This window comes from Tachyglossus aculeatus, chromosome 17, assembly GCF_015852505.1.
Source record: "Tachyglossus aculeatus isolate mTacAcu1 chromosome 17, mTacAcu1.pri, whole genome shotgun sequence".
Taxonomy (NCBI): domain Eukaryota; kingdom Metazoa; phylum Chordata; class Mammalia; order Monotremata; family Tachyglossidae; genus Tachyglossus; species Tachyglossus aculeatus.
Window position 1 is genome coordinate 56,307,368 of NC_052082.1, and position 19,358 is coordinate 56,326,725.

Here is a 19,358-nt window from a genome sequence, read left to right on the forward strand (position 1 = left end):
ATGAATGAATGAATACTTACTATTATACTATTATTACTACTATTAGAGAAGCAGCGTGGCTCAGTGGAAAGAGCCCGGGCTTTGGAGTCAGAGGTCATGGGTTCGAATCCCGGCTCCACCACAAGTCTGCTGTGTGACCTTGGGCAGGTCACTTCACTTCTCTGAGCCTCAGTTCCCCCATCTGTAAAAATGAGGATTAAGACTGTGAGCCCCACGTGGGACAACTTGATCATATTGTATCCCCCCCAGTGCTTAGAACAGTGCTTTGCACATAGTAAGCGCTTAACAAATACCACAATTATTATTATGCAGCAGACAAATGGCCTCAAACCTTGTGATTCCCAGGCCCGTGCCCTAACCCCATGCCGTACTGCTTCTCTATCGATGGTTATCGATTGATCTCTGGTATGTACTGAGCGCTCGCTTGCTTAGTGGAGAGCCCCGCACAAAACGCTCGGGAGGGTCCACTTCAACAGAGTCGGTCGATGGGACCCCTGCCCACAAGGAGTTCAGAGGAGGAGTTGGGCGTTCAAAACAGATGATTGGATTGGTTTCGTCACACCCCACAGACAAACGTTTTCAGTCAATGCCTGCCAGTGACAAAGTGAGAAATCATCTTTAGGAGGTGTGAAGATGGAGCCATCTAGTCTCGGCTTGCTACCGCTTCAGCAGAACCCTTTCATTTTGGCCTCATGATGGCTTCCGCTTAGTTACTCGGTTTGATGAAGAAAATTTGGATCTGGCACCTGCAGTACTGGGGAACATCCAGCTCCTCAATTTTACTCGCTTTTGGCCCGCTACACATCCGCCATACACCCCCTGGCCTGGAATGCCCCCCCCTCCCCACATCCGCCAAGCTAGCTCTCTTCCTCCCTTCAAGGCCCTACTGAGAGCTCCCCTCCTCCAGGAGGCCTTCCCACACTGAGCCCCCTCCTTCCTCTCCCCTTCCTCCCCCTCTCCATCCCTCCCGCCTTACCTCCTTCCCTTCCCCACAGCACCTGTTTATATGTATATATGTTTGTACGCATTTATTACTCTATTTATTTATTTTACTTGTACATATCTATTCTATTTATTTTATTTTGTTAATATGTTTTGTTTAGTTCTCTGTCACCCCCTTCTAGACTGTGAGCCCACTGTTGGGTAGGAACCGTCTCTATGTGTTGCCAACTTTGTACTTCCCAAGCGCTTAGTACAGTGCTCTGCACACAGTAAGCGCTCAATAAATAGGATTGATTGATTGACTGATTTGGAGTCAGAGGTCATGGGTTCAAATTCCGACTCCACCAATTGTCAGCTATGTGACTTTGGGCAAGTCACTGAACTTCTCTGTGCTTCAGTTCCCTCATCTGTGAAATGGGGACGAAGACTGGGAGCCCCCCGTGAGACAACCTGATCACCATGTAACCTCCCCAGTGCTTAGAACAGTGCTTGGCACATAGTAAGTGCTTAATAAATGCCGTCATTATTATTGTTATTATTTGGAGTCAGAGGTCATGGGTTCAAATCCCGACTCCACCAATTGTCAGTTGTGTGACTTTGGGCAAGTCACTTCACTTCTCTGTGCTTCAGTTCCCTAATCTGCAAAATGGGGATTAAGACTGTGAGGCCCCCGTGGGACAACCTGATCACCTTGTAACCTCCCCAGCGCTTAGAACAGTGCTTTGCACATAGTAAGCGCTTAATAAATGCCATCATCATCATTATTATTATTCATTCATTCAATTGCATTTACTGAGCACTTACTGAGTGCAGAGCACTGTACTAAGCACTTGGGAAGTCCAAGTCGGCAACATATAGAGGCGGTCCCTACTCAATAATGGGCTCACAGTCTAGAACCAATTTTTTCTTCTCTTACTCCTCTCTGTAAAAATGTTCGGTCTGCCTGTTTCCCCTTTTAGATGAGCCCACTGTTGGGAAGGGGCCAGATCTCTATATGTTGCCAACTTGTACTTCCCAAGCGCTTAGTACAGTGCTCTGCACACAGTAAGCGCTCAATAAATACGATTGAATGAATGAATGAATTGAAAGCCCCTTCAGGGCCGGGACCATAGCTCATATCGCTCTCGTTCCCTCCCGAGTGCTTAGCACAGTGCTCTACACACAGTAGGCACCCAGAATAGTGCTCTGAATGCAGTTGGTGTCCAAAACAGTCCTTGCTGCACATTAGCCGCTCAGTATCTGTGCACACAGTAGGTGGGCAATACATAGTCCTGATTAATCAATGACTCTAGGTTGACTCTCCCTTCCTCTCCTTGATCTCCACCGTCAATCAAGCTGATCACAATTGGCCATTTTTTTCTTCTCTAAAGAGGGAAGCTGAAAAAAAATCCCCAACATTTAAATGTTTTGCCCTTTTAGCTTCCTCTCTGGGGAGCTGTTTCTCTGCCTCTATTCACGGAACATTGTCTTCAGGAGTCCTTCTCTTCTGTTGCTTTTAATTAAAAAATGCTTTAGCATCTCGCCCTGCGCGTCTCCCGCACCTGCAGCTCCTCTGTGGCTTTGACTTTCCTGATTTTTCCTGACTTTCCTGATTTCGACCCTAGAACCTGGGGCCGTTCCTCTGCAAGATGATCTTGGCCTTTGCCCGGGTTGGAAGTGGCGGGAGTCAAATGCAAGGGAAGGAAGGACCAGGAGGGAAAGAGAGAGGTTTAGGATCTTGATCTTATGTTATCTTAGGATCTTATGTTGCCAACTTGTACTTCCCAAGCGCTTAGTACAGTGCTCTGCACACAGTAAGCGCTCAATAAATACGATTGATTGACTGAAACCACCTGCCTGGATGTGGCAACTAAGAGCTGGCAGAGACACTCTTCTCTCCAGGAGAGATTCATTCATTCATCCTATTTATTGAGCACTTACTGTGTGCAAAGCACTGTACTAAGCACTCAAGCATTGCGCTGAGCTCTGTCCTAAGCGAAAAAGTGACCGCCGCTCTCCCCACCTTCAAAGCCTGAATGATTGTGGCATTTGTTAAGCGCTTACTATGTGCTAACCAGCTGGGTAGGTAATAATAATGATGGTATTTAAGCGCTTGCTATGTGCTAACCAGCTGGGTAGGTAATAATAATGATGGTATTTGTTAAGCGCTTACTATGTGCTAACCAGCTGGGTAGGTAATAATAATGATGGTATTTGTTAAGCGCTTACTATGTGCTAACCAGCTCGGTAGGTAATAATAATTGGTATTTGTTAAGCACTTACTATGTGCCAAGCACTGTGTTTAGGTAATAATGATAATGATGATGGTATTTGTTAAGTGCTTACTATGTGCAAAGCACTGTTCCATGTCCTGGGGTAGATACAAGGTAATCAGTTTGTCCCACATGGAGCTCACAGTCTTCATCCCCATTTTACAGATGAGGTCACTGAGGCACAGAGAAGTGAAGTGACTTCCCCAGGGTCACACAGCAGACAAGTGGCAGAGCTGGATTAGAACGCACCACCTCTGACTCCCAAGCCCGGGCTCTTTCCACTAAGCCATGCTGCCTCTCAGATACAGCAGGTCCCAGGTGGGGCTCAACAGGCATTGGGTCCCCATTTTGCAGATGAGGGAACTGAGACCCACAGAATAATAATAATAATAACAATATTTGTTAAGCGCTTACTATGTGCAAAGCATTGTTCTAAGCGCTGGGGAGGTTACAAGGTGATCAGGTTGTCCCACAGGGGGCTCACAGTTTTAATCTCCATTTTACAGATGAGGGAACTGAGGCACAGAGAAGTGAAGTGACTTGCCCAAAGTCACACAGCTGACAAGTGGGATTTGAACCCATGACCTCTGACTCCAAAGCCCGGGCTCTTTCCACTGAGCCACGCTGCTTCTCTAAATACAACTGAATGAACAGAGGGGAATGGATAATCTCATTACCATCCCGGACAGCTGGGTCCTCTTTCTCTCTCCCTCTTTTCTCTCTTTCTCATCTCTGTTTCTGTCCCCGTGTGTCTACATTCATTCAGGTGCATTTATTGAGCGCTTACTGTGTGCAGAGCACTGTACTAAGCGCTTGGGAAGTACAGACAGCCCCTCTGCCCCCATCCCCCAACTACTGTTCATGTGAGCCCACTGTTGGGTAGGGACTACCTCTATATGTTGCCAACTTGTACTTCCCAAGCACTTAGTACAGTGCTCTGAACACAGTAAGTGCTCAATAAATATGATTGATTGATTGATTGATTGAGAAGCAGCGTGGCTCAGTGGAAAGAGCCCGGGCTTTGGAGTCAGAGGTCACGGGTTCAGATCCTGGCTCCGCCATTTGTCAGCTGTGTGACTTTGGGCAAGTCGCTTCATTCATTCATTCATTCATTCAATCGTATTTATTGAGCGCTTACTGTGTGCAGAGCACTGTACTAAGCGCTTGGGAAGTACAAGTTGGCAACAGAGACAGTCCCCTCAGTTCCCTCATCTGTAAAATGGGGATGAAGACTGTGAGCCCCCCGTGGGACAACTTGATTACCTTGTAACCTCCCCAGTGCTTAGAACAGTGGTTTGCACATAGTAAGCGCTTAGTAAATGCCATTATTATTATTATTATTATTACTATTATTATTATTGTCGTCAGCATTGACACAGACTGGCAGATGGGGTAACTGGAGTTCCCCAGCCCGCGGCCTCGCTCGCTTTCTGAATTTTTAAGGAAGGTTCCTGCTTGGATTTCATCAAAGATTCATCAGGCCCAGGGACGGCTGCCTGTAGCCTGAGGGGACAACAGGGCCTGCCTGAGGCAAGGAGGAGGAGGAGGGACAAGGTGGTACAGAGGGGGTGACAGCCGGAACATAATAATAATAATATCGGCATTTGTTAAGCGCTTACTATGTGCCGAGCACTGTTCTAAGTGCTGGGGCATAGAAGGTCATCAAAGTTGTCCCACGTGGGGCTCACAATAATAATAATAATGTTGGTATTTGTTAAGCGCTTACTATGTGCAAAGCACTGTTCTAAGCGCTGGTGTAGATACAAGGTAATCAGGTTGTCCCACGTGGGGCTCACAGTCTTCATCCCCATTTTACAGATGAGGTAACTGAGGCCCAGAGAAGTGGAGTGACTTGCCCAAAGTCACACAGCTGACAAGTGGCGGAGCCGGGATTTGAACCCACGACCTCTGACTCCCGGGCTCTTTCCACTGAGCCACGCTGCTCCTATCCCCACGCTCTTCATCCCCACGCTCTTCATCCCCATTTGACAGATGAGGGAACTGAGGCCCAGAGAAGGCCCTTCTAGACTGTGAGCCCACTGTTGGGTAGGGACCGTGTCTATGTGTTGCCAACTTGTACTTCCCAAGCGCTTAGTACAGTGCTCTGCACACAGTAAGCGCTCAATAAATACGATTGATTGATCGATTAATTGATTAAGTGACTTGCCCCAAGTCCCACAGCTGAGAAGGGGCAGAGTCGGGATTTGAACCCATGACCTCTGACTCCCAAGCCCGGGCTCTAGCCACTGAGCCACACTAATATCCGTCCCCATGGCGTAGTGGATAGGTCCCGTACATGGGCGTCTGAAGTTCGTGGGTTTGGGAGTCAGGAGGGCCTGAGTTCTAATCCCAGCTCCGCCACTTTTCCGCTGTGTGACATCGGGCAAACCATTTCCCTAGAGAAGCAGCGTGGCTCAGTGGAAAGAGCCCGGGCTTTGGAGTCAGAGGTCGCGGGTTCAAATCCCAGCTCTGCCACTTGTCAGCTGGGTGACTTTGGGCAAGTCACTTCACTTCTCTGGGCTTCAGTTCCCTCATCTGTAAAATGGGGATGAAGACTGTGAGCCCCACATGGGACAACCTGATCACCTTGTATCCTCCCCAGCGCTTAGAACAGTGCTTGGCACAGAGTAAGCACTTAACAACTGCCATCATTGTTATTATTATTATTATTATTTCACTTCTCTGGGCCTCAGTTCCCTCATCTGTAAAATGGGGATGAAGACTGTGAGCCCCACATGGGACAACCTGATCACCTTGTATCCTCCCCACGCTTAGAACAGTGCTTGGCACAGAGTAAGCGCTTAACAACTGCCATCATTGTTATTATTATTATTATTTCACTTCTCTGGGCCTCAGTTCCCTCATCTGTAAAATGGGGATGAAGACTGTGAGCCCCACATGGGACAACCTGATCACCTTGTATTCTCCCCAGCGCTTAGAACAGTGCTTGGCACAGAGTAAGCGCTTAACTGCCATCATTATTATTATTATTATTATTATTTCACTTCTCTGGGCCTCAGTTCCCTCACCTGTAAAATGGGGATTAAGAATGTGAGCGCCCCGTGGGACATGGACCCTATCTGACCGATTTGTTTGTACCCACCCCAGCACTCAGTACAGTGCCTGGCACATAGTAAGCGCTTAACCGATACCATTATTAATATTAGTAGTAGTAGCAGAGGGGCTGCAGTCACTGCAGTCTCCTAGACTGTGAGCCCACTGTTGGGTAGGGACCGTCTCTATATGTGCCAACTTGGACTTCCCAAGCGCTTAGTCCAGTGCTCTGCACACAGTAAGCGCTCAATAAATACGATTGATTGATTGATTGATTGCAGGATCCTGAAAGATTTGTTTGGCGGGGGCGGGTGACCCCCTCCTCCCCTGTCAATAATGCCAGGGAACAAAGCCCTCTGCCTCCCCCCGGGCTGAAGTTAGTGGGTGAAGGAGGGGATCCCCTTTTTTCCCCACCCCCAGAAATGTTCCCCACCCCCAGAAATGTTCCCCCACCCCAGAATGCAGGCCTACCAGCCCGGCTTCAGGGCCCCTGTCCCCCCAAATCCCCATCCCGCAGCCCGTCGGTGCTCCTGTGGACGCAACGACAGCAGAGACAACGCACCTCGCTAATCAAGTTTTTAATAATCGCCAGGAGTTTATTGAAGTCATCATCATCATCAATCGTATTTATTGAGCGCATACTATGTGCAGAGCACTGTACTAAGCGCTTGGGAAGTGCAAATTGGCAACATATAGAGACAGTCCCTACCCAACAGTGGGCTCACAGATTAAAAGGGGGAGACAGAGAACAAAACCAAACATACTAACAAAATAAAATAAATAGAATAGATATGTACAAATAAATTAAATGAATAAATACATAGAGTAAAAAAAATATGTACAAACATATATACATATATACAGGTGCTGTGGGGAAGGGAGGGAGGTGAGATGGGGGGATGGAGAAGTCACGATTGGGGCTGGCAATAAATCCAAGTGAAAAGCCCTTCGGGGAGGCCTAGGCAACGGTAAAGCCTGGGAAGGAAGTTGCTCTCCTGCTCTAAACTTCACCCCCAAACTCTCCGCACCCCACAAGGGCCTGTCCAATCAATCAATCAATCAATCAATCGTATTTATTGAGCGCTTACTGTGTGCAGAGCACTGTCCAGAGCTAAGCATCTCTGCAAAGGTTTGTGGGGAAAATGGTGAGGTGCTTAGGTACCACCATCTATTCTCCCCAGGCTCCTGGCCTCCCTATTTCTTTCATTCATTCATTCAATCAGTCAATCGTATTTATTGAGCGCTTACTGCGTGCAGAGCACTGTACTAAGCGCTTGGGAAGTCCAAGTTGGCAACATCTAGAGCCGGTCCCTACCCAACTGCGGGCTCACAGTCTTTCACCAACAGTCCTTCCCTGGAAGCTGAACGGAGAGAAGCAGCGAGGCCTAGTGGATAGGGCCCAGCCCTGGGAGCCAGAGGACCTGGGTTCTAATCCCGGCTCCGCCGTTTGTCAGCTGTGTGACCTTGGGCAAGTCGCTTCACTTCTCCGGGCCTCAGTCACCTCATCTGTAAAATGGGGGATTAAGCGTGTCAGCCCTAGGTGAGACAGGGACTGTGTCCACCCCCATTAGCTTGTATAATAATAATAGTGGCATTTATTAATCGCTTACTATGTGCAAAGCACTGTTGGAAGTGCTGGGGAGGTTACAAGGTGATCAGGTTGTCCCACGGGGGGCTCACAGTCCTAATCCCCATTTTAATAATAATAAATAATAATGATGGCATTTATTAAGCGCTTACTATGTGCAAAACACTGTTGGAAGCACTGGGGAGGTTACAAGGTGATCAGGTTGTCCTACGGGGGGTTCACAGTCTTAATCCCCATTTTAATAATAATAAATAATAACGATGGCATTTATTAAGCACTTACTATGCGCAAAGCACTGTTCGAAGCACTGGGGAGGTTACAAGGGGATCAGGTTGTCCCACGGGGGGCTCACAGTCCTAATCCCCATTTTAATAATAATAAATAATAATGATGGCATTTATTAAGTGCTTACTATGTGCAAAGCACTGTTGGAAGCACTGGGGAGGTTACAAGGTGATCAGGTTGTCCCACAGGGGGTTCACAGTCTTAGTCCCCATTTTAATAATAATAATAAATAATAATGATGGCATTTATTAAGTGCTAACTATGCGCAAAGCACTGTTCGAAGCACTGGGGAGGTTACAAGGTGATCAGGTTGTCCCAAGGGGGGTTCACAGTCTTAGTCCCCATTTTAATAATAATAAATAATAATGATGGCATTTATTAAGCGCTTACTATGCGCAAAGCACTGTTCGAAGCACTGGGGAGGTTACAAGGCTATCAGGTTGTCCCACGAGGGGCTCACAGTCTTAATCCCCATTTTAATAATAATAAATAATAATAATGGCATTTATTAAGCGCTTACTATGTGCAAAGCACTGTTGGAAGCGCTGGGGAGGTTACAAGGTGATCAGGTTGTCCCGCGGGGGGCTCACAGTCTTAACCCCCATTTCACAGATGAGGTAACTGAGGCCCAGAGAAGTTAAGTGACTTTCCCAAAGTTACACAGCTGACAAGTGGCAGAGCGGGGATTTGAACCCATGAACTCTGACTCCAAAGCCCGGGCTCTTTTCACTGAGCCCGGCTGCTTCTCTTATCTGTCTCTATATGTTGCCAACTTGTACTTCCCAAGCGCTTAGTACAGTGCTCTGCACACAGTAAGCGCTCAATAAATACGGTTGATTGATTGCCGTGGTGCTGAGTACAGACTGGCACGTAGTCGGCGTTTAACAGATACCTTTAAAAATAAAACCCAAAATAAAAAAGAGTGACAGAGTGGAGGAGACAGTGGGGACTGGGGAGGCCTTAGTGAAGAGATTAGGTTCATCGATGGGTTCATTCATTCTTATTTATTAAACATCCTGCTGGGGGGCATGTGTCTCTAATTTAGGGTGTTTTTCCAGATCCTCTAAGATGGGCACCTGCAAATGCCCTGATCTTTAATAGCCTTCAGCTGGTTCCTTCTCTAACCCTACAGGCTTTCCACTAGTTGCCATCGAATAGGGCAAGTGGCAATGCCCCTTTAAAGCCCCAGAGGTTTCTGGTTCTTCTGCTACCCCTTATAAGGCCCACGTGGGCAGCAATTTTAGAAAGTTTTGGAGAGGAGACAGAGCGTACCCCTCTGGGGGTGGGTAAGTAAGGGCCCTGATGCCCTCTGGTTTTCTTATATTTTATTCAGTTGGAGGAGTTGATGCTTTTTGATTTGGTGCTGCTGGTAAATGTGGGGCCTGGGGGGTATTTTTGGGGGGCTTGGGAATGATTTGGATTGATGCTTTTGGGGGGCAACAAGGTTGGGCTAATTGATGTTGACTTTATGGGCCTTAGCAGGGCTGGAGGTGGGGTGGTTTTCTATGGAGGGCTCAGAAATGTTTGGTTTTGATGTGGTTGGTTTATTGGGTGGGGATACTTATTACCTTTGATTATGGTGAGAGAAGGGGTGGAGAAATGGGCTGGTCTCACAGGCTTAAAATTGAGGGTGGGGTGAGCAGATACTGAGTTAACTGACTGAAGGGTGGGGGGGAGAGTTGGGGGCTGGAGTTGGGAGTTATATGGCTCTCACCTAAGTATTTTCAGTGCTCAAATGCAATTGAAAAAATAAATATCTGATTTGGGTTGATGATCTAAGATTGGGATAACTGGTATTTACTGCATTAACTTGTTGGGGGGAGGGGGTGACCAGGGCTGGATAATCCAATGTCAACTGCATTAATGATGTGTGGGTTGGGGAGTTGAAAAGTATCCTGGGAGAGGGTTGGGGGCGGGGGGATGTTTGAAACCATTGATGTGTCCATATTGCTGATGTGATGATGATGATGATGGTATTAAGTGTTTACTATGTGCTAAGCACTACTCTAAGTGTCGGGGTTGGTGCAGGATAATCAGGCTGGACACTGATGTGTGGGTTTAAGGATGTTTGTGTCCCTGCTTCTGATGTGGCTAAAATACTTTGCCCTCAGAGGGGCAAGGCTTGCTTTGGGTTTTGGCTGGCTAGGAGATAAATGTGGTGTCCAAGAGGAGAAGCGTCCTAGTGGGACAACAAAATATCTCTGGAGAGGAGGCGGCCGAGGGGTTGTGATGCTGTGAAATCAGCCTTTCATTCATTCAATCATATTTGAGCACTTGCTGTGTGCAGAGTACTGCACTAAGTGCTTGAGGGGTGATGACTAGTGATCTGAGTCTGAGGAGGAAGGGAGGGGAAATCTCAGGGTGCATGGGGGTGCATGCTATGTGTCTTTGTGTATGTCTCTGTGTGTCTGTGCGCCTGTGATGGCGCTTTCGTTCCTGTCCTCCTGCCAGCCCCTATTTAGTTTGTGTTTCCCATTCATCCATAAAGTCACCAAGGTTTGTGCCCTTCGGCAGTCTCAACTGTTGAGGGGATGGCAGGGATGAAGGACCAGACTGGCACCGGGTAAGTATGCAGGGACTTGCCCGTCGAGGGCTCTTAAACTGGAAGCCCTTCGAGGGCAGGATTGGGCCTACCTCAGCTGCGGGGTTCCCAATTCCTTTACCCCCCAGCTACAAGTCATCGCTTCACCCCTGTGGGATTCCATTACAGCTCTCTCAAAAGCCCAGCAATAAATCAGGGTTTAATAGACACACCGGTGTGCAGTACACTGTAAGCTTGTTGTTGGCAGGGAATGTCTGTTTCTTCTTTGTCCTCCTGCCAGCCCCCGTTTTAGCTTGTGTTTCCCATTCAACCATAAAGTCACCAAGGCCGGTGCCCTTTGGCAATCTCAACTGTCAGTGGGGTGGCAGGGGTGAAGGACCAGCCTGGCAGTGGGTAAGTATGCGGGGACTTGGTTTCATAAGGAGAGAAGGCAGAAGCCAAGCTTCTTTCTGCCCACCTGGGGAAGCCTTCCACCCTGCACCCACAAAGTGCTAGAGGGTGAGGGGCTACTTCTGCAAGGCTAACCCCCCCCCCCACCCCAATATCTGTAAGGTGGGGGGGCACACATCCAGCCCCCAAACCACTGGAAACCTCCAGCATCCTCCCTGGCTTCAGCGATGTCAGTATCGGAGCGTCAGACTGTAAGCCCCCGGAGGGCAGGAACCCAGATCCGCTGACGGGCACGGTGGGTGGCAGTCTCGTGCCCGTCAAGGGCTCTTAAATTGGAAGCCCTTCGAGGGCAGGATTGCGTGTACCTCTGCTGGCTGTCTGGTTCCCAATTCTTGTACCCCCCCCAGATACGTCATCCCTTCACCCCTGTGGAATTCCCTCACAGCTCCCCCAAAATCCCAGTACTGAGCTGGCATTCAGTACACACACTGGAGTGCAGTACACTGTAAGCTTGTTGGGGCAGGGAATGTCTGTTCTTCTGTATTCTCCCAAGCGCTTAGTACAGCGCTCTGCACACAGTAAGCGCCGGGGAAATATAACTGAATGAAATGGGTGTCCTTTAGCAATTTCTCTCCTTCCAGTCGGCTCTTCGTTCAATAAGTTCGAATACCGTTCAATCAACGCTATTGCTGGCTTCAAAGCAGTACTGCCACCTTTGCTTTTCTGCGTACAAGTTTACTCGGTTATTTTTATCTACTCCTACTGCCGGTTCAAGTTTACCCGAGGTTGAGCGTGCACAATTTCATGTACCGATTTTTCTCTCTGCCGTTCCGCCGTGTATATAAATTGTAACCTTCTGGAGAGCAGGGGCCACGGAGGCTGTATAGTGTTTAACTCTGTTCCAAAGTCAGTGTTTCCCCCTCTAGACCGCAAGCTTGCTGCGGGACGGGAAGGTGCCTACTAGGGGGTCATATTATACTCGCCCACGCGCTTATTACAGTGCTCTGCGCAAGGTAAACACTCCGTAAATAGGACTGAATTAAATTGTGAGGTCCCACTGCGTCTCCTACACTCAAGTCGCCCAAGAGGTTGTTGAATAGGGTGTGTCTATCAGACCAAATGTGACCCGAATGTGGGGTCCCATGCCCCCTCGGGCTCTACTGTCGTGGGGGGTGGCAGGGGTGAAGGACCAGACTGACATTGGGTAAGTGGGCAGGGACTTAGCTTCATAGAGAAGAAGCCAAGCTTCTTTCTGCCCACCCAGAGATGCCTTCCGGACACTTCTGCTCCAAGGTGAGACCCTGGGGAATTGGGTGGGAGGGAGGGGGCCTGCAGCCATTAAGATTTGTTGGGGGAAACCGGATTTTCTGGGGTGACACAGCTAGCCAGGGCCTCCCCTGCGGGGCGTGTGAATGGTGGCCGGCCGCTGTGTCTTGTCTCTGCCTCGGAGAGGTCTCTCCTCCCTCCTTTCTTTCTGTGTCTCTCCCTTGGCGTGTGTGTGAGCCCGCAGGGGACAGTCCGGCTGAGGGGCGGTGGGGTGGGGTGCCCTGAGATGCCCTGAGACCTGATGGGGTGTATCTCCTAGGTCCAAGGAAGGAGCCTGAGGCCTAGATGCAGCGTGGGAGAGCCGCCCCCTCATCCATCCCGGCCTACTGGAGGACATCTGGGTGCGGACAGAACGGTGAGTCGGGGGCTGGTGGGGCTCTATTTCAGGCAAGTGGGAGGAATCGAAGAATCGGCGCTATGTATTGAACACTATAGCGCTTGAGAGAATGTAGTCAAGGGATCCTTGTGTCCCCCTCCTCCCCATTTCACATACATAAAATCTACTGCATCCTTAGAGTCCACAGAGCAGTGAGTGAGACCCACTGAGTCAGGAGTGACCCCTGTCCAGGCTCCTTATCCACCTTCCTGCTCCCTGAATGGAGGAGTGGGCTCCCGATGGGCTGGCTCTCTCCACATGGGGTGCGCTGCGGCCCACCCATCAGCCAACCAATGGTCACCTTTGTCCCCAGGAAGCCGTGGCGTGGACAAAAACAGGACAACCGTGCCCCGTGGATGATGGAGGACCGACTAACCAAACACCCGCTAACGGGGTGGCACGGCCACCGCACCGGCCCCAGCGCGAGGGAGCCCGTTGGCACCGGGCTCCCGCCACCTGGCCGCCCCCTAAATGTATCCCCTCTCTACCAGACGATGCCATTTCCTTTGGGGGTCAAGGGGCAAACGCTGCATAGTGGGTGCCGCAAAAGTCTGGCAACTCCAGGAGGTGATGGAGGGGTGTGTGTGTGTGTGTGTGTGTGTGTGTGTGTGTGTGTCTTTTGTGTGAGATCAAGGGCCAGGACCAGAGCAGGGGTGAGAGGCAGCGGGTGGAGGGGTCACCCCTCTTTGAGGGGGGAGATGGGTCCTCGAAACAGGGGCCTGGACCTCTGGACAGGCGTTCATCACACGGACCTTTCGGTGGGCGTGAGCGACGGCTGGGGCCCTTAATTCTATAGACAGTGCGTCCTCCCCCCACCGTCTGGTCCGTTGAGTTCCCTGCCCACCTCCTGGCTTCAAGAGTAGAGACCCTTTCCTGCCCAAAGCGGGGTGCCCCTGGGGGAGCGGGGGTTAGGGACAGGAAGAGTCAGGGGTGTGCTTGGGTTTGTGTGCGTGTGGCTACGGTGTGGTATCCGTCCCTCCTGGAGGAGCAGGAAGGGGTGGGGGGAAGCCGAGTAGCAAATCCTACAGTGGGAACTGCAAAGTGGTCCCACCTCCTACCAAAGGAAATGGCACAGTCTGGTTCATTTCCCCTCCCTGGGCTCTGTAAGGCCGAAATGAATCTCTCTGGAATAAAATGTATACTTTTTTTTTTAATCGCAATTGAGTATCCTTGAGCCACTGGCAGCTGACCCCGCAGTAAGGCTATAAGGTGGGGGTGCCAGCTCAAAGTGGAAGCAATGCCACCAGTTTCTGACTGGTAGAATGACCACCTAACACTCACTCCTTCCTCCCGCCCCCCGGTCTCATTCCGGCAGTCTTACGCAGGCAGGCTAAGGGGGCTGGAAGCTTGAGAGTTTAAACAAGGCGGGTGGTGATGTGACACTCTTCTTCTCCTCCTTACTCAGCTTGAGGGTCCCTAAAAGAAGCATCTAGAATAGCCTGGCTGTCAGTGGCTGGAGAGGCATGGACTCCCCTGTCTCAATGATGCCAGGCTGGGAAGAAGGAGGGACTGGGCTAGGGCCAAGAGACAGGGAGCGGGCAGCACAGGTTGAAGGCGGGCATGGCTTTAGACTGGAGGTTGCCCCAGTGATTCAATCAGTGAGTCACTTATTCAATCAGGGAGTCAGTCATTGTTAAGTGACTTAATGGTATTAAGCACTTACTCTGTGCCAAGCACTGGGGTAGATACAAGATCATCAGGTTGGACACGGTTATGTCCCATATGGGGCTCACAATCCTAATCCCCATTTTACAGATTTAAGTACTGACAGGTTTAGGTGTGTCGCTCAATCTCTCTGGATCTCTGCTTTCTCAATCAATCGTATTTATTGAGCACTTACTGTGTGCAGAGCACTGGACTAAGCGCTTGGGAAGTACAAGTTGGCAACATCTAGAGACGGTCCCTACCCACCAGTGGGCTCACAGTCTACCATTCATTCATTCAATCGTATTTATTGGGCGCTTACTGGGTGCAGAGCACTGTACTAAGCGCTTGGGAAGTACAAGTTGGCAACATCTAGAGACGGTCCCTACCCAACAGTGGGCTCACAGTCTAGAAGGGGGAGACAGAGAACAAAACATATTAATAAAATAAATAGAATAAATATGTACAAGTAAAATAGAGTAATAAATACGTGCAAACATATATACAGGTGCTGTGGGGAAGGGAAGGAGGTAAGGCGGGGGGATGGAGAGGCCTCCCCCCTTTTCTAACAAGTGTGGTATTAAGTACTTACTAAGGGCCGGGTACTGTACTAAGCTCTGGGGTCAAGCCAATCCGATTTAACACGATCCGCCTCCCCCATGGGGCTCACGGTCTTAATCCCCATTTTACGGATGAGGTAACTGAGGCGTAGAGAGGGGACGTGACTTGCCCGATGTCACGACAGACAAGTGGCAGAGCAGAGATTAGAACCCAGGACCTCTGGACTTCCCAGCCCGTTCTCTATCCACCAGACCACACTGCTTATGAGTTACTCATCCCCGTCACAGGGGGAGGAGAAGGGAGAGGAGGCTGGGAGTTAGTTCCTCTCAGTCAGAACATCACAGTACATTCTTGGATTTGTGGGGGGAGTGAAAGCGTGTGTGGGAGAAAGCAGGTTAAATAAAATGTTGCTATGAAGTGCTCACCAGCTGCTAAGTGTGGCGGTAGTAATAATTGTGAATTTTGTTAAATACTATGTACTAAACACTGGGATAGATTCAAGATGACCGGGGCTCACTGTCTAGGAGGGAAAACAGGTATTTTTATCCCCATTGCTGTAGAGAAGCAGCGTGGCTCCATAGACCTCCCCCTTCTAGACTGTGAGCCCGTTGTTGGGTAGGGACCGTCTCTATATGTTGCCAACTTGTACTTCCCAAGCGCTTAGTACAGTGCTCTGCACACAGTAAGCGCTCAATAAATACGATTGATTTGAAAGAGCCCAGGCTTTGGAGTCAGAGGTCATGGGTTCAAATCCCGGCTCTGCCAATTGTCAGCTGGGTGACTTTGGGCAAGTCACTTCTCCGGGCCTCAGTGACCTCATCTGTAAAATGGGGATTGACTGTGAGCCCCCTGTGGGACAATCTGATCACTTTGTAACCTCCCCAGTGCTTCGAACAGTGCTTTGCACATAGTAAGCGCTTAATAAATGCCATCATTATTATTATTATTATAGAGGAGGGAACCGAAGCTCAGAAAAGGGAATTGCCCCACATCACGCAGGAGGCATGTGGCAGAACAGGGATTAGAACCCAGGTCCTCTGCCTCCCAAGCGCCTAGTCTCTTCACGAGGCCAGGCTACTCTTTCAAGACCCAAAGTAAACCCTGGGTTCTAATCCCGGCTCTCCCACTCGTCAGCTGTGTGACCTTGGGCAAGTTGTTTCACTTCTCTGGGCCTCAGTGACCTCATCTGTAAAGTGAGGATGAAGACTGAGCCCCATGTTCATTCATTCAATCATATTGAGCACTTACTGTGTGCAGAGCACTGTACTAAGTGCTTGAGAAATACAGGGTAGGGACTGTCTCTATATGTGGGATAAAGGCCATGCCAAATCAGATTTAGCTTGTATCTACTTTGATGCCTAACCCATAGTAAGCGCTTAACAGATACCATTGTTATTTATTATTCACCACAGTGGAGTTTTCTCATCCGTATTCAGTGCTCAGAGAGTAGCAGGCTCAGCGCTTCTTCCTCCCAAGAGTCCAACACTGTGCTCTAAACAGCCAGAGTGGAAAAAGCCTGAGAAATCTTGGGTTTTCATCAGTAGGTGATATATATTATTCATTCATTAGAGAAGCAGCATGGTTCAGTGGAAAGAGCCCAGACTTTGGAGTCAGAGGTCATGGGTTCAAATCCCGGGGCTGCCAATTATCAGCTGCGTGACTTTGGGCAAGTCACTTCACTTCTCTGTGCCTCAGTTACCTCAACTGTAAAATGGGGTTTAATACTGTGAGCCCCCTGTGGGACAAACTGATCACCTTGTAACCTCCCCAGTGCTTAGAACAGTGCTTTGCACAGAGTAAGCGCTTAATAAATGCCATTATTATTATTATTATTATTCAAGCAGTTGTATTTGTGCAAAGCACTGAACTAAGCGCTTGGGAGAGTACAACCAACCGGCACATCCCCTGCCCAGAGTGAGCTCAGAGTCTAGAGAGGGAGAGAGACACTAATCTACAAAAATAATTACAGATCTAGATTTAGGTGCTGAGGGGAAGGAGGAGGAGTGAAAGGAGCAAATCAGGATGGCGCAGAAGGGAGTGGGAGGAGAAGAAGAGAGGAGGGCTTAATCATGGAAGGCTTCTAGGAGGAGACGGGCCTTCAATAAGGCCTTAAAAGGGGGGAGAGCAATTGTCTGATAGGAGAGAGGAGGGTCTTCCAGGCCAGAGGTAGGTTGGGGACAAGAGGTCGGCACTGAGTGGGTACAGAGCACTGTACTAAGCGCATGGGCGACTGCAAGACTACAGAACTGGTAGACACTTTCTCTTCTCCCCCAGCAAGTTTATAATCTAAGAGAAATTCTCAATTCTGCCCCTGACATTCTGTCTTCCAACAGGAATAATAATAATGGTATTTGTTAAGCGCTTACTATGTGCAAAGCATTCATTCATTCAGACGTATTGAGTGCTCACTGTGTGCAGAGCACTGTATTAAGCACTTGGGAAGTACAAGTTGTCAACATATAGAGATGGTCCCTACCCAACAGTGGGCTCACGGTCTAGAAGGGGGAGACAGAGAACAAAACATTAACAAAATAAAATAGAATATGCACAAATAAAATAAAGTAATAGATTTGTACAAACATACATATATACAGGTGCTGTAGGACAGAAAGCACTGTTCTAATCACTGGAGGGATACAAGGTCAGCGGGTTGTCCCACGTGGGGCTCACAGTCTTAATCCCCATTTTCCAGATGAGGTCACTGAGGCCCAGAGAGATTAGGTGACTTGCCCAGTATCTCTCAGCTGCCAAGGGGCGGAGCGGAGATTAGAACCCAAGACCTCTGACTCCCAAGCCCGGGCTGTTTCCACTGAGCCCCGCTCTAGGCTTGATTGTCCACCTGGGAAATGCGAGTTCGTTGAGGGCAGGAATTTGTTTATATTGTACTCTCCCAAGCACTTAGTACAGTGCTTTCCCCACACTAAGTGCTCAAATTCGATTGAATAAAATCAGCACACCTCCCAGGACAAAAATGAGGCTAAAAATGAAACTGCAGCTTCAGTAAGGGGGACCGGAGCAAATAATCAATCAATCTTATTTATTGAGTGCTTACTATGTGCAGAGGACTGTACTAAGCGCTTGGGAAGTACAAATTGGCAACATTTAGAGACAGTCCCTACCCAACATTGGGCTCACAGTCTAAAAGGGGGAGACAGAGGAAAAAAAAAACCAAACATACTAATAAAATAAATAGAATAGATACGTACAAGTAAAATAAATAGAGTAATAAATATGTACAAACCTACATATATACAGGTGCGGGAGGGGGTGGAAATAAGGTGGAGGCAAGCAAGCACCCTTCCCTGCTAGACTGTAAGCTCGCCGTGGGCAGGGAATGTCTTTATTAGACTCTGCACACATTAAGCGCTCAATAAATATCGATTTCTAATCCCATCTCTGCCCCGTGCCTACACTGTGACAGGGAGCAAATCGCCTCCTGGCCCCAAAATAGGAATTCAAGGCTACTTCTCCCTCCCTTTTAAACAGAGATCGGGCCCGCGTCCAACTTGCTGGGCTTGTATCTAACCCGGTGCGTGGCCCAGAGTTAGTTGTTTTTCCAATCTGACAATTAGAACAAGTAGGGTGGCCGCGTTAGCAGCAGGAGGGAATCTAGACAGACACCAAGGGAGCTGGCTCCCGCAGAGCTGAAGGCAAGCCAGTGTGGCACAGGATGCCTGGTAAATATTTGGAGGCTTGTTTTCAAATGTAGTTTAAAAGGAAAAAAAAGCAAGTATAGTGAGTAATATTTGCAGAAGCTTTGTGGGAAAATGTTTGGGAATGGGCCCAGCTAATTAAAAACCTTCCAACTCTCACTCCTACACACTGGGAGGAGGGAGAGAGAGTCTCTCCCTTCCCTCCTCCGCCCCCCTTTCTCTATTCTTTTTATGGTATTGGTTAAGCACTTAAAATGTGTCAAAATGTGTCAAACACTGTTCCAAGCACTGGGCTTAGACTAGGTAAATGGGATGTAGTCTGTGTTCCAAAAGGGGCTCATGGTCTGAGAGAGAATAGGTATCCCCATTTTACGGTTGAGGAAACTGAGGCACAGAGACGTTGCCTGTGAGCCCACTGTTGGGTAGGGACTGGCTCTATATGTTGCCAACTTGTACTTCCCAAGCGCTTAGTACAGTGCTCTGCACACAGTAAGCGCTCAAATACGACTGATTGATTTGCCCAAATTTGCACAGCAAGCAGTGGGCCGAGCTGGGATTATTCATTCATTCATTCAGTGGTATTTATTGAGCGCATACTGTGTGCAGAGCACTCATCATCATCAATCGTATTTATTGAGCGCTTACTATGTGCAGAGCACTGTACTAAGCACTTGGGAAGTCCAAGTTGGCGACATATAGAGACGGTCCCTGCCCAACAACGGGCTCACAGTCTAGAAGGGGGAGA